This window comes from Danio rerio, chromosome 7, assembly GCF_049306965.1.
Source record: "Danio rerio strain Tuebingen ecotype United States chromosome 7, GRCz12tu, whole genome shotgun sequence".
NCBI classification, from domain to species: Eukaryota; Metazoa; Chordata; class Actinopteri; order Cypriniformes; family Danionidae; genus Danio; species Danio rerio.
Genome location: NC_133182.1, coordinates 26,227,642 through 26,243,832, shown reverse-complemented (window position 1 = coordinate 26,243,832; position 16,191 = coordinate 26,227,642).

The window sequence follows — 16,191 nt, the reverse complement described above, 5'->3', positions numbered from 1 at the left end:
CGTAATACACAAATAAAGTTATGTTGTGATTGAGGTCACACATATTATGAAAACACATTAGAAGTGTTCAGAGAGTCAGAGGTTCATTAGAGGCATTCATATTTTTTGTTCTATTCGAAAGTTGTATGAACAGTTCAAATGTTGGAGGTCTTTGTATATAGATTAGTTTTTTAACTCAAAAGGTTTGTAGTCTTAACTTTTTTTTGTTTTGTTTTGTTTTACAGTACTCAGTTGGTTCAACACAATCTCACAGCAATTTGTAACCTTTTCATTTAGTGGCTAATTCGTACAAATTCATAAGATCTAATTTGTACATTTTAGTAAGATTTGCCCCTCCCCCAATGACAGTTGGGTTTAGGGGTGGGGTTATCTGCCACGCCTCCTTTTTAAAACTGTACAATTTTGTAGACTGAATTAGCCACTAAACTGCCAAAACGTAAAATACGTTTTCTCGTGAGACCAGGCTGGTTGGTTTGAGTTCTCCTCATTTATCGGGTTTTACTGGGCTCAGATTGCTTCATTTACTCAAATGGAGTAAGTTCACAGTACTCATTAGGATTAGTTTTTGAACTTAAATGGTAAATTACCTCAAGTGGTTTGAGTTACCTTAACATTTTTGGTTTTACAGTGTAGCCTCAGAGATAAAATATGATCATTTTGATCAACTTTGTATTTATATCTGAAATTTACATCAGGATTGAAGTGAACTGATAAATAATTACTTCAGTAGTAGCGTGTTTCAGTAGCTGCCACTGCTGTTTTGATATTTGAAGCTCACAAATCTTGCACTTATCTTAACGAAACATTCACTTTGTTTTAGCTTTGATTTCTAAACCTCTGAGGCCACTTTCATCACCTTCGCGATTAGTTATAGATTGCATAAAAGGTGGACGTTATCTCGCCATTTTTAAAGCTGTTTTCACATTAGCTGTACTACACAAACATGAAGTCTATTGACTTTTATTCTGGGCTTTATCCCTGTAAGATTAGCTGGCTTTATCTGAGGTGCACGTTTTTAGCATTGATTGAAAAGCCGATGCGTTGTGAATGTAAATAGAAGAGGAAAAAAACGGAGGGGCCTGAAATTGAAAGTGTTCTGGGAGAGGAGAATGATGAAAAGGGAAGAAGGGGCTCTGTGGGCTGTGACGGAAGCACAGAGAGGAGATGAATGAAAAGTGAAGTGTAATTCAGTGAAAAAGATAAATAATGCAGACAGGGCCAAATTTATATAGACGCTCGCTCTCAATTCTCATGCTCATGCACAAATGCACCGATTTGGAAAGGTTTTATGAGTGCTCAGTGAATCTTCAATGTACTTAAAGCCAGTATGAAATTATAATTCACCCTGTCGATGCTCTAAATAGAGATTGTAGATATTATGTTTAGCAGTTCATCTATTGGTTTAATTTTCTAAGATTATTTTCTTTACATTAATGATTACATTCTTTACGTAATGACTGTTCAGTATTTCATAAATGACCTTGGAGTCCTTTTATTTTAAGGTACAATTACTGCTGTTAATAATTTATTAACTAAGACTTTTAGCTGAATGAACTAATAATTTACAGCTTATCAATAGTTATGGTAGTAGTTGGGTTTAAGTATTGGGTAGGATTGGGGTGTAGAATAAGATCATACTTTATCAGTACTAATAAACTCAGCTCTGATACGGTATAGAAGTTGCAAATTTGACCACATTGGGTGAAATGAACTCTACTAATGATGTTTCAGTTCTGATGACAGTGTGGATTAAGACAATAAGCAGCGTCATTGAGTGCCAGGGTGTATTATAATTTTGTATCCTCATAGCATTATGAATTGATCAGCGAATATGTAGTTTGACAGAAATATTATTGGTTATTTTCAGTAACAGTTCATATCTTAGTAATAGGTAGGGCCAGACGGAATCTGCGGACGTTTTTTGCTATTTCTGCGGAGAAGTTTGGTAAAAATCTGCAGATTTCTGCGGAATTATTTTGGGAGTATCCAGCGGAGTATCATAACCTACACTTTAATATATTAAATAAAAAGTAATAAATTACTGAATAAAAACTGAATAAATACCGATATACACATTTACTCAAGTAAATAAACTGAATTTATAATGGCCTAAAAAACTGCTGAAATCTGCGGAATTCTGCGGAAAATCTACGGAATTCTGCGCACGCAGATTCCGTGTGGGCCAAGTAATAGGTAGGAAATGTATACTTAGGTTACAGTTTTATCAGATTTTTAAATGAATAAGTATTGATGAATTGCTCAGCTCTACCTCCAATAATTACATTGGTTTGTGATATATGGGCAGTCTATAGAAAGGAGTACCCATGCAGCCTAATTCAGTGTTGGTCTCTAATGCATTACTGTTGGAAGTTTGTTACAGTTTGAAAGAAAAGTTCTCTCGCCACATTTTTGTGACTTTTAAAATAAAGGTGTTTATTAGCATCTGTAGTTTTATAAAGAACTTTAAACATCCATTTAATCTGTTTCTCAAAAAGGTTTATTATAGTTGATATATACAGTTTAAGTCAGAATTATTAATTTATATATATATATATATATATATATAAATTTTGTGACAGTATGTCTGATAATATTTTTTCTTCTGGAGAAAGTCTTATTTGTTTTATTTCGACTAGAATAAAAGCATTTTTTTAAAAGCTATTTTAAGGTCAAAATTATTAGCACCTTTAATCTATATATTTTTTCGATAGTCTACAGAACAAACCATCGTTATACAATAACTTGCCTAATTACCCTAACCTGCCTAGTTAACCTAATTAACCTAGTCAAGCCTTTGAATGTCACTTTAGGCTGTATAGAAGTGTCTTGAAAAATATTTTTCTTATATACTTTGTCTTCTTGACAAAGATAAAATAATTCAGTTATTAGAAATAAGTTATTAAAACTATTATGTTTAGGAATGTGTTGAAAAAATCTTCTCTCTGTTAAACAGAAATTGGGGGGGAAAATAAACAGGAGCTAATAATTCAGGGGGGGCAATAATTCTGACTTCAACTGTGTATAATTTATATATTTTTTTTAATTGTTCTTTGCCCTCTGAAATAAAAATATATGTTTTAAGAACTTCTCATCAAAAAGCTTCTTTTTCAAAATTTCTTCTGTTAGTCTTGAAGCTTACATTGCTCTTCTAAACTAATAATCGAAAGCAGAAAGCAGTTGAAAAATGGTGTGTTTAAACTAATTATTTGTCGGACTCCATTACAATTAATCTGACTCCATTCAAGTTGTTATTATCGTTTATAAAGAGAAAGAATTTCAATGCGTTAAAGCAGGCAAAATTGTTTAATAAGTTACATGTTTAAATATACAGACAGTAGAACGAAACAAACTAAAATACCTTTGTTAGCAATAGCAGATGAGGCTATGCACTGGTGTGTGGGAGAAGCAGAGTAAAAGCCATTCTCCCCGATCAACAGTTACCTTTCTTCCTTATACCTTGCAGTGTTGACAAACATGAGTGAAATACCAACCTCCAAAATCAGCTAAACTTGAAAGCAAAGTTGAGGAGATAAAGTGTAGAGATGTAGATTATACTCTCCTCAGGCCATGACTCAACAATAGTAAATAGATTGTACAGAGAAATACATCAATGTCTCTATTGGGCTCATCACTTCAACGCTGAAATCAGAAACTGTCAATGACACCAAACATGACAAAGTTATATGAAAGAAGATCACGAACAGATGAATCGTCTATGGCAAAAAGCACATGGGGGCGGCACAGTGTCTGGCACTGTTGCCTCACAGCAAGAAGGTCACTGGTTCAAGTTTTATTTTTTGGTTTAGTAACATTTTAAAAATGTTTAAAAATTAAAAAATTTTAAAAAAGAAGATTCTTAAATAACACCAAATGCCCCGGCTGGGTCAGTTGGCATTTCTGTGGGGAGTTTGCATGTTCTCCCTGAGTTTGCATGGGTTTCCTCCGGGTGCTCCAGTTTCCCCACAGTCCAAACACGTGCAGTACAGGTGAATTGAATAAGCAAAATTGGCTGTAGTGCATGTGTGGGTGTGAATGCTACAGTGTATAGGCGTTTCCCAGTGTTGGGTTGCAGCTGGAATGGCATAAGTGGTGTACTCCTAAAAAAAAAAAAAAAAAAAAAAAAAAAGGTGGTGTACTAAAACCCAACCCAAACCAAATTTTACAAGTGTGCAAAGAAATGATGAAAGTTAGTTTCTTTGATTTATTAGCAATATATATATGTTCTACATAAGTTCCCTGTGACTTTTGACTTCCACAGAAGGAAAAACAAATACTATAGAAGTCAATGGTTACAGGTTTCCAGCTTTAGCAGAATAAAAAAGACAAACCAGTATAGAACAAGTAAGGGTTGAGTAAATGATAAAGATTTTTTTTTTTTTTTTTTTTTGGGTGAAGATCCATTTAAAAAGGAAAAATATTTTAACAAATTTGTTCATTTTAAAGCAACATGCTAATAGTCCAAACCTGTTCAATGATTTATGCTTAGCTAATAGTGCCCCCAGCAGACCCTGGCTTTAAAGAGGAATGAGGCAATAATTTATTGTAAAGTTCATGAGGTAATTGCAAAAGTTTTAGAGGTCATCATTCAGTTGATTTGTTGTCGCCCTTGAAAAACTTTTCTCATAGCTGCTGCGGTCGTCAGAGGGTGGGGAATGGCTCAATTTAAACAAAAATGAACCAATTGCAACAAATTAAAGTACGAATAAAAAAAAAACATTTGGTATAAAGTTAAAGGGGACACGAATACATGTAAATTAGAAATGTTTAATCAGCAAAACAAGTGAGTATACCGAGTATACCGCAATTATTGATCCTTGGAAGTCGTAATACCCAAACAGCCTGTGGAAAAAAAGTAGGTATACAGAGTACACATTCGTATAACCCGACTACACCACTGAAAGGCATCCATTGCGTAAAACACATGCTGGATAAGTTAGTGGTTCATTCTGCTGTGGCGACCCTTGATTATTAATGGGACTAAGCCAAAAAGAAAACGAATGATTTTTTGAATAAATGTTCTAGTAAAGACACATTGGCCAGTATTCTGAGAACATTCTCTTTTATCTTTTATACAACTAGGATCATTTAAAAAAAATCACTTTCAGAAAGTCTGTTAGTTAGATGGAGTAGGATGGTCAAATTCTGCTTTAGAACACATTATGCTAACACAAAAAATCTGCAATGTAAATACGCATTAGTCTAATGCCCTCACCCCTGGCTTTTTCTCTACCTATCTCTTTCTGTAATTTTGTCGTAGAGCTGATGTTATTGGACCTGACGATTTACCGCCTTGTTTGGAACCGGACATTCACCCACACACATTCACCCCCCACTGCACACGTGTGGGCGATGAGAGAGATTGAGAGAAAGAGATAGAGAGAGAGTGAGGGGCCACTGCGGTTCCTACGACTGTCTACACAGTTTTTCAGTGTCATCTTAGAAGCTCTTTCTCACACATGAACTCACTCGCACCATAAGACTCTGTTCTGACAATCCACACAACTTTCATATTCAAGGAATTTGTATTCATTAAATCAGAAATGATTAATGGGCATCACTGAGACTCTGCAAATGTGTGCAGCCATGTGCTCGATCTCGCCATTACCTTTAGCCTCCAGATGGTGTGTCATCTGTTGATAGCGCAGCCATGCACATACTTCTCACCCTGTGCTTTGCCACATCAACCGATAAAAAGATATCGGTGAGTCGCGCTGAGCTGTGAGAAAGGGTCAGGTTTGTGCAATGCTGGGTAAATACGCTTCGCCCCCCTCTGAATTGTCAATATGAAAGACCTGCTGGAGTCGGCAGGGGATCCGCAGTCTATAACAGGGCTTGTCAGTACAACGGGACTCCCTCTGGCTGTTGCATTGAGGCAGGGAAAATGTTTCACAGGCCGCTGGTTTGGCATCAGACATGTGTACAAATGTAAAAATAGAGCCCAGTGTACTGTGATAAAGGGATAGTTCACTGATTTTATTTTATTTAAACAGCCATCCAAGATGTAAATAAAAAAAATGGGTGACCTATCCCTTTATCAAAGTACAATGGGCTTTATTTTTTTGTTTGTACACACGTCTGATGCTAAACAGGGATAGTTTAACCATCTTTTTATTTACACAGCCATCCAAGATGTAAATAAATTAATTATTAAGCATTAAAAGCAGATTTTTAGCTAAATCCCTGGTCTTTTGTGATTTATAAAAATCAAGTCAATAGCTACTGACACTTTGAGAGTCAAACAACGAATACAAGCAAACAAAATTAATACTTGAGGCCCTTTGTGACTAACCAAGTGAAATCAAAGTGAAACTGAACATTATCTTAAAATGTATTACCTTCTTTACCGCAGCCTCTGGAAGATTTTTATTTTGCTTTGCATAGTGCTGTTGTTTTTTTATAGATTACTGCAGTATTAAGAAATTGAAGCGGTGTTAGTGGGGCCAGCAGGGGGCATTCAAACTGTGGTCTGTGTGGGTACTAAGGCCCCACTAAAGTGAAGGGGACACCATACTGTCAGTGAGTGCCATCTTTCGGATGAGACATTAAACCTCTGTGGTCATTAAAAAAAATCCCATGACACTTCTCATAAAGAGTAGCGGTGTAAAGCCACCTTTTCACTGCACACGACATTTGGACACGACTGTCGGAATACGCCCCCTTGTGGCAGTCGCACAGAATTTTCAGTGTTGTCGTACACCATGGGAGAGAAGCTGATTCTCGTGGTGTTCGAAATAAAGTGCAAAAAGAGCCTTTATTCTCTGTGCATTCACCATGGTTGAATGAATGAATTAATGAATACTAGAAACTCATCGAATGCTTAAAATTTTAGAGGGATTGTGGGGACAACATTCAAAAATATTTACTTTTTATTACTAATTTATGAATAGAAATGTGTTTTTAATATAGATTTTTTTTTAGGATTAAAAAAAATAACGAAAAAAACTCGAAAACGAATTTGCTTGCACAACACTGGAATGCATCACATCTGGTCAGCTGGTCGTATACGGTCTAGTCACAGCAGCTCAAATCGGATTCAAATTTTCCGCATACGGAGATGATTGGAACTTCATGCAGCTCCCGGACTTCTCTCCATTGGAAATGAATGACTTCTGGTCTGTCGCTTGTCGTGTGCAGTGGAAAGGCGGCTTAACCCGGTGTCCTGTCCAAATTCCTTTTATTGGCCCTTACTGATCTAGGCCTTCCAATCATACACATCCACCAAATTGGCTCTATCACTGTCTCCCCACTCCACCAATAGCTGGTGTGTGGTGAGCACACTGGTGCCATTGTTCTGTGCCTGCTGCGCATCATCCTCACAATCTTTAATCGAAATAACCTTCTCTCTCTCTCTCTTGTGCCAACTTCTCTTCTCTGATGATGTTTTATGTGTAATAGCAAATCCATACAAACAATTCCCAGTTGACATTTGGACAGTTCGGGCCCCCACTCTACTTTTTCTTGTTTTAAGAAGCTGTTTCACTTTCAAAGTTTTTTTAGTGATGCCACTGAAGAACAGTGAACAGTTTTTAAATATCCTTTATATCGAAATGTACAGGACTTTTTACTATTGTAAAGACTCTTTTTTTAAACTGAAAAGGTTCTGTGTACATGTGAGGTTCTTCAAAGAACCATTAAGGGCTTTCTTAGCAGAGGATATTTTTCACAGTTTTTAGACTATTGCAGGGAGTACATACTTTGAATTTTGGGAACTCTAATTAGGGGATCTAAATTAGTTTTTATTCAAATAAGTGTCTAATTGTGCACAATAGGAGCTATAGTGATCTAAATATACAGCGATTTGGCGAATGTACACCATGCGAATACCAGTCATGTAAAGTATTTTGATGCATTCACATTTTAAAAGCGAATGTTTGCAGTATGTATTTCACACCTTTGTCTGCTATACTGTTTTCTTTTCTCAGCTTTGATGATATGTAGCACTACAAGTTGTCATAGGTGATCAAGTTTCAGTCACACAACCCATGTTTCTATCTCTATTATCATAAAACGCATGACCCACACTGAAAACGGCTTCAATTACAGCTTCCTCCGTCCTCCAGTTGTTGATTGCCCCCTATTTCTTAGGTGTAAAATTAGTTCGCTGAGAACTGGTTCTGGTGGTTCCTATCACTACTATTAGCAAAGCCCATTACATATGCTAATAAAGAACCAAATTCTCAAGGTCCCACCCACATGGCAGTGGGTTTATATCAATTTACAAACGTTTCTACCTTACAAAAGCCTTTTATCCACACAACAATGGTGTTTTTGGTGTCCTTTTTAAAAACGGAAAACTCTGAACATCGGCCATTGCATAGTTGTGTAGCCAAAACATCACTTTTTTTATAATTATTTTTTCAGGGTTTCATCTTTATTGGATAGAACAGTATTCATAGGAAAGTTTGGTGAGCAGAGAGAGAGGAAGGATCACCACAGGACCTTAAGGTGGGAATCAAACTTGGGTTGCCGTGAGCACCAGAGTGCATGTGTTGATGCACTTTCCACTACACCACTAACACCAAAACAGTATCACATGACCAGAAGAAGGATGAAGCTTGTAATTACCGTTAGCTACAATAATGGCAGTATAGATCAGTAAAGAGCTGTATGGTGTACTTACATGTATAGACGTGAAACTTTATAAGTTTTATAAGTGAAATTTTCATAAGAGTATAGAGACAAACATGCGTCTTAACTTCCAACTTCATGCCAACTTTAAAAGAAAATGGCAAACTACAGTCCTTTTTTTGTTTTACAGTATATATTTTTGTCTTACAGACCATGTTAGTTGCTAACATTACAGTATATTGCTGTTTTTGTTGTAATTATTGTGAACACTAGTTGATATGATCGCTGCCTGATACATTCATTATGTCAGCCTAAATGACCACATGGTATTAAGTATTTTCTCATAGCTTGGTCAAACTGCCATATAGACATTACTTTGTAAAATGAGTACTATGGGCAACCGAATACCTCCACATTTAACACTAAAACCAGAATTTTCAGTAAAGCTGCTTTGAAACAAAATTAACGGAATATTTCAGGAAGCAAGCAAAGAAAAAAGGCAGAACGACAAATAAATGAGAGTCTTTAACGATACAGCGAATGGTAAAGTGAGTGAAAGGACAACAGAGGAAAAAGGACAAGGGGAAAAAAAAGCAAGAGCGAAAGGAATGAATGAGAAGGAGAGCTGGAGGAAGGAGGGGTGCGGCTCCCCGGGGGCTGCATGACTCACTCTCCTGCTGCTGGCTCGTGCGTCACTGGCGCGGTGCTGGAGGTGGAGATAGTGGAGAGGTCTGTGCATTTAATTACGGCCTGCCAATTTATACGCACTGTAGTGATACGCACACACACACACACGCATAATCAATGAACAGATGTGCAGATTGACAGAAAAAGGTCAAACATACTTCTCTCTTTTTTTGTGTGAACATTAAAACAGACACTGGCCATATTGAGAAATGCACTGCCAGTGAACAAATAAGCTTGCGTTTGAACCAATGCATCTTGTTTGCGTTTGACTTAATGAGAGAATGCTTGTTCACAAACGAGTCCAGATTTAATTACTTCTTTTAGCTAGCCGTAATCTGTTAATATGGACAACTGAAGCCTTAGAGAGCAAGGCACGAGTGAATAATGAAACCGAGAGATGTGCTACTCTGTTTTATTGAAGCATATTGAACAACAAGACATGCCTTTTGTTGACTTGAATGACTTGCTAGGAGGCGGTGCTCTGGTGGAAAGGAGGGTGGGTGGTCTTGTCTTTTTTTTATCTGCTACTCCTTATCAGGTCACTATGTGGACAGATGTAGCCCCAAAACAAATCATTACTGATGAGATGAGGATGTCCTCAGTGGGGTCTATGTGTTTGGACCTAAAAAGGGAAACAATGTTTTACATTGCTGTCATTCTAATATTTTATCACATTTTATCTTGATGGTCCGTTTGTTGAATTTAAGTTATGTTGCATCTACATGCCAATTAATTCCCATTAGATTATAATTAGACTGTTGGGGTTAGAGTAGGGGTGAGGGTTAGTGTAAGGTGACATGAACTTACAAAGTTTCGTATAGTCAGTTAAATGTCTGTTGAAGAAGCAGTATAAACAGATATTAAGCAGACAGTCTACTAATACTAATAAAGTGACACCTAATTTTATTTTGCAAAGATTTATTATATTTAGCATAAGTGACTTTCATGATTTATAATGATCAATGTTTTAACAATGTTCTTTTTAATGTTCATTTCTTTTTAAGTCATGGCAGCAGGTTTTTATCTTTATCTTATTTATATGTTGACTGTGGTTTAAATGGTGTGGTTTGTATTAATATAGTTGATACAGTTTATAGTGTATAGTTTATTGTAATGTAAGTTAATTTGGTTCAGGTAAAGTTAAAAAGGTAATGCTAATTTGATTCATCTTAATTGGCAGCAACTTTTTTTTTTTTTTTTTTGCTAAAATAAATGTTTTTAGCTTATATTTTTACAGTTTAATCAAATAATCCTTATTTATAAAATATATACTCACTGAAATTATTATGAAACGTTTCTTCAGGAAACCAGCATATAAGACTAATTTCTGAAGGATGTATCCTTTACCATTATTCATGTATCAAATGTTTTTTATCCAAAGCTTGACTAACGAGTGGCGTAAAATTTAGCTTCTTGATTTATTTAGGAAATTTGATAAAAATTTTATTTTATTTAATCATTTTACATAGTTATGTTTCATATTTTACTGCATTTTTTTATAAATAGATAAATGCAGTCTTGGTTGAACTCGAACTTCAGTGTGTTAATATATAAGCTACTGTATAATTAATTATGTTGCTTATTTATATTTGGGAGTTTACCTTTAGAAGTTCCTTTATTTGACTATTGGTTTGCTGTATTATTTAATGGCATGTTCTGTCTGCTGCTGTTGCTCACTCTATCTCTCTCTCTCTCTCTCTCTCTCTCTCTGTGTGTGTGTGTGTGTGTGTGTGTGTGTGTGTGTGTGTGTGTGTGTGTGTGTGTGTGTGTGTGTGTGTGTGTGTGTGTGTGTGTGTGTGTGTGTGTGTGTGTGTGTGTGTGTGTGTGTGTGTGTGTGTGTGTGTGCATGTGTGTGTAAACGAGCGAAACGCACATCACATTGGCCGTTATCTCTGTTATATGAGTAAACTGCTATTGGACCAGATGAAGGAACAGCTTGTTGCAGTGACAGTGACGCTCCCTGTTTGTTTTTCTCTGAACGGATCCTGCAACCACCACCATGCTAACGCAACAAGTACTTACATGATTAATAATGGCAGCATGATGAAGAAGTGCATCATCATAATCTCAATTACTGTCACATAGCACCTTACAAGAGCCTGTTGCTGCCAACATGTAGCGGATTTAATCAGTGCAGCCGGAGAGGAAGGCAGGATTGATGATGCACATTTGGTTGTCAGGCCTAAAAAAATAAGAGAGAGTGCTTATCAAGGGCCCCATGGTTGATGTTAATGACTAAAGCCCAAACTAAAGGATCTCACATTAGCAGATGGACCAAAATGGCTTCGGTTTTTAATGGAAAACAAAATCTCAGGATGGTACATTGGCAGAGGTTTTTGGTTACATGGCTGAGCTAGTCAACCTAGTGTGCTCAATCTGATTGCCAATCTTTCTTTGCAAACACTAAATCAGTCCTTTTACCGCAATAGACTATTCCTCGTGTTGATGCATTTGGTGAAAAGTGATTTGCTGACAAACTGTTGATGTCTGGAAGAATTGGAAAGTTGTTTAATTTTCGATTTGTTAATCTGATTAATCTTGTGTTAAGTTGCCCAGATTCCTAATTTTGTTTAGAGATTTACATCAGGTTTAATTTATTAAAAGTAAAAAAAAAAACACTATATCTTCTTACAGTGTCTGAAATGGTCTTTTCAAGGATCCTGTCTTTACTGTTTAAAGTCTACTCTACTCTCTTGTGATTTGTCTGACTTTTGAAGTATGTCAGAAACCTCAACAATTGAAAACAGGAATACTTTTACTTTCCCTTGAGTAAATTTTTAGTGCTGTATCTGTACTTTTACTCCACTATTTTAACCTGCAGTCACCACTATTGCATTGGCAAGGTAGAAAAATTCAGTCCGGTGATTCCGGTCCAATAAAATCCCACATAGAAAGTAACAACCTCAAGACATGGGTGCTTTATAAATGCAGCTAAGCATTTGGAAGCATTAAAAGTTAACTACATAATTTTTAAAAGAGCCACTTTTTACTCATACTTTGGGTAGTATTTACAACAGATACTTTTACTCTACTTGCACTACATTTTTGGGCAAGTGTTGGTAGTTTTACTTGAGTATGTTTTTTCATCACTGAGAGATTTAGCCACAACCTCGTCATGGTAATGTTGATGTGTTTGGTCTTGGTGGATTAGATCTGCTATGCAGCTGCTGCTTCGGTTATTTGTACAGAGCAAGTTTTGAGTCTTGCTATATGGTCTGTATATTCACAGAAATGCTGTCTCGTAATACAAACATAAATCTCTCTTCACATCTCCCTTCACTTACATCAAGTTCCAATTATAGATGCTTGCATACAGAATAACCACTGGCTCTGCACCACCTTCTTTTCTCCACCTGCTTCACCTTCTGAAAGTAAACAACCCCTCAGGAGACTCCGGTCAATGGATGCCATAACGGAGAGGCTCTAAATCACTTTCCAGAACCTTTTCATTCCTTGTTTCTCATTGATGAAACAATGTGCTACTTGCGGACTGCTGGATCACTGGTATACAAATGACAACCGAAAGCTAATCTCTTCTGCAAGCACTTCAATACATTAAAAATACTTGTGCTCTACCTCCTAGCTCTTATTTCTCCAAGTAGAAAAGTAGCACTTGTTGGCATTGCCTCTTCATGTTGAATTACTTAATGCCTCCCTCATTTGTAAGTTGCTTTGGACAAAAGTATCTGACAAACACACTGAGCCCAAGATGTTAGTAGCAAAACATTATATAAACTTGAAACATGACATAACAAGCAGCAATCTGTGAGTTGAATACCTGTTGCATATTGCGTTAAGGCTGATCATTGTGTTGTAGCGTGGCGTGTAGTGATATAGAGTTGTTGCGTGTGCCATGGCGGCCAACAAAAAATACGTCTACCCCATTCTCTTCTCTCTTCCTGACACCTGTGTGAGTGTGTACATGCTTAATTTTCTCTAGCAGGTGCCAGGCATGTCCGTGTGACCAAAACATACTACGTCCCTGTGAAATCAAACCAATAAAGCCCATACCCAACCGATAAACAAATAAACATTATTACTGAATGAAGCGTAATATGGCTCCTATAGTCTGTATATTCGCAGACATCCTGTCTCAACACACAAACACAGCATACAACATCAGACAGATCAGATCCTTCCAGGCTGACCATGCTGCACATCTTCTGGACTAAGCTCTTGTGATTGCTAGTCTGGACTACTGTAATGTTTTTCTAGCTTGAACCTCTTCAAATGATCTAGAACACTGCAGCCTATGGTCTTCAATGAGTCTAATCTTACACCTCTCTTTATCTCCCATCACAAAACTTGTATCAAGTTCCAATTATTGATGCTTGCATACAGAATAACCACTCTAATCAATAGATACCATCGCAGAGAGGCTCTAGATCACTTTCCAGAACCTTTTCATTCCCTGTTCCTCACTGGTGAAACAATCTGATGCTTACAGCTTCTGGATCACTGGTATCATATGAATCATAACTGAAAGCTGATCTCTTCTGCAAGCACTTGAGCTACCTCCTAGCTCTTATTTCTCTAAGCAGTATCATTACCTTTGTGTAAGTAGCGTAAGTAGCACTTCTTGTAAGCATTGCCTCTTCATGTTTAATTGCTCAGTGCCTTTCTCATTTGTAAGTTGCTCTGTACAAAAGTGTCTGGTAATGGCTAACAGTAAACATTAAAGCACATTAGTGTGATTTTTTTTTTTTTTTTTTTTGTCAAAATTAAAGGAGCATTAGCTTAGAAGTCAATGATAAACCAGTTACCATCAGAGTAATATTTCTTGATAATATAGCATAACAAATAATTTCCAAGCATTTTTTAAAGACTGGCCAATTCTGACGAGGAACCCCAAAGGTGCCATAGGGTCTTTCAACACAACACAAGGGTTAAGTGCTCTATAAATCCCACTTGGCTATTATTCTTATTTATCACCTTTGCTGAGGGTCATAAAGCCTTAACTCACATCCTCCAGTCTTAGAGAGCAACATTAAATCCTAAACTGACAAAGTTTCACACTTTTTCCTGTTGCTCTTTTCCATCTATCCATCCGTCCTTCATTCCTCTTTCACTTTTCCACCTCCCTCTGTTCTTAAATCGTCTCTGCCATCCCTCTTCATTTTGTTCCCCTCTCATTTCTCAAACTGTCCCCGTTTCGTCCCCTGTATGTGTCTGTCTCTGTCTTGCTCTTTTTCACTCTCTCCGAGTAATGAGGTTTCATGCCTGGAGTCTCGTTTGCTAGACCATGAACAGATGTGGAGACTAAAAAAGTGAAACAGAAAACGATCAATTAGAGGAAAGGCATATGTGTGAATGAAGTGCAGTGGGAAACCCTATTTGGCTAAACAAATAAACAGAGAATAAACAAAATAAAAAATCATGTTAAAAAAATGAATAAAAATCATTTCTGATTTATTTGTGTGGGTTTGGCATTTGGAAAATGTATGCATTATTTTACTATATATTCTAGTTTGGTGTTTAAAAATTATAAATACAGGATAAATTCACAGCTCAGTATCATAAAGCTGCATTCCTGCCACAAAGTGTTTCTTGGATTTAAAAACCGGTGTAGACGGTAACATATTTGGTTTAAAACAAACTTAAATAATGCAACTCTCACATGGTCGCCCACTGAAGCTAAACAGGGCAGTGCCCGGTCAGTACCTGGATGGAAGACCACATCGGAAAGCTAGGTTGCTGCTGGAAGTAGTGCTAGTAGTGGTACCGGCAGGGGTGCTTTACCTGTGGTCTATGTGGGTCCTAATGCCCCAGTATAGTGCAGAGATCCTGACTCTCTGTGGGCATTCAAAATCACAGGATGTCCTTCGAAAAAGAGTAGGGGTTGAACCCTCCATCCATAACTATCCCCATATCATAATTTGTTTAATCACTCTGTCTCCTCTCTACAATCAGCTAGTTTGTGGTGTGTGGTCTGGCGCAATATGGCTTTCGTTGGATGCTGGACACTTGTGGTGGATGAGGAGAGAACTTGTTCTTCTTCTTATAATAATTATTATTATTATTATTATTATTATGTATTTCAGTTGTAATACAAGTTAGTCTCAAACCTACACTAATTCTGAGCCACACTTAAGTGACTGAAACCCTCAGACAACAGCCATAGCAAGTGAGGGTTACAGTGTTTACAAGAATCTTTACTGTCATTAACTCATTCCAGTCTCTCAGCAAGGCTGCTCACCATGTCCCCTAAAGACAAATGCACGAGAGGGCAGGCTAATGCAGAGAATCTCAATGAACAATCGATCCAAGACTGCAGCTGGAACTTATCTGTTCATTTCTGAACAGGGTAAAGCCCTGTTCAGACTACACAGTTTCTATTGTCAGTTACAACAGGCACTGTGTCAGATTATGTGATTTCGAATGAGAACATAATAAGTGATTTGCTGCTAATTCCAGCTTTCACCAGGCTGCTGAAGTGCCCATTGCGACATTTATCTTTTCTATTCTGTCATGTAGTCCCTTGATGACACATTATACAAGCAAGCATACTGTTGCCATAACTCCACATCCATTATTATGTACAGTACACCTTGTAAGAGGAAGAGATTTTCTGCTTCTATTGGTCAATGTCACAAATGTGACAGAACTCGTCATGGACAACGGACCAAAACATAAACATGTTAAACTTTGTGTTGACACTATGAAGCATCACACGATTGGCGTCAATTATAGTGCACCATGACACACTACCTGAAAAAAAAAGATTGAATCTTGCTCAGACTGTAGATATACATATTCGGTTTACTGGCATTACTATATGAATGTGTGAACAGTGTAACCCTCAGCATGGCCACCATAGCAATGAAAGTCCCACAATCCAGTCGAAACAGCCAAAGATCTATCTTTATAGCCACATGCTAGAGGTCTTATTTAAGACCTTATATTTTTATATTTTAAATGGTCAGTTGTGTCTGGGTT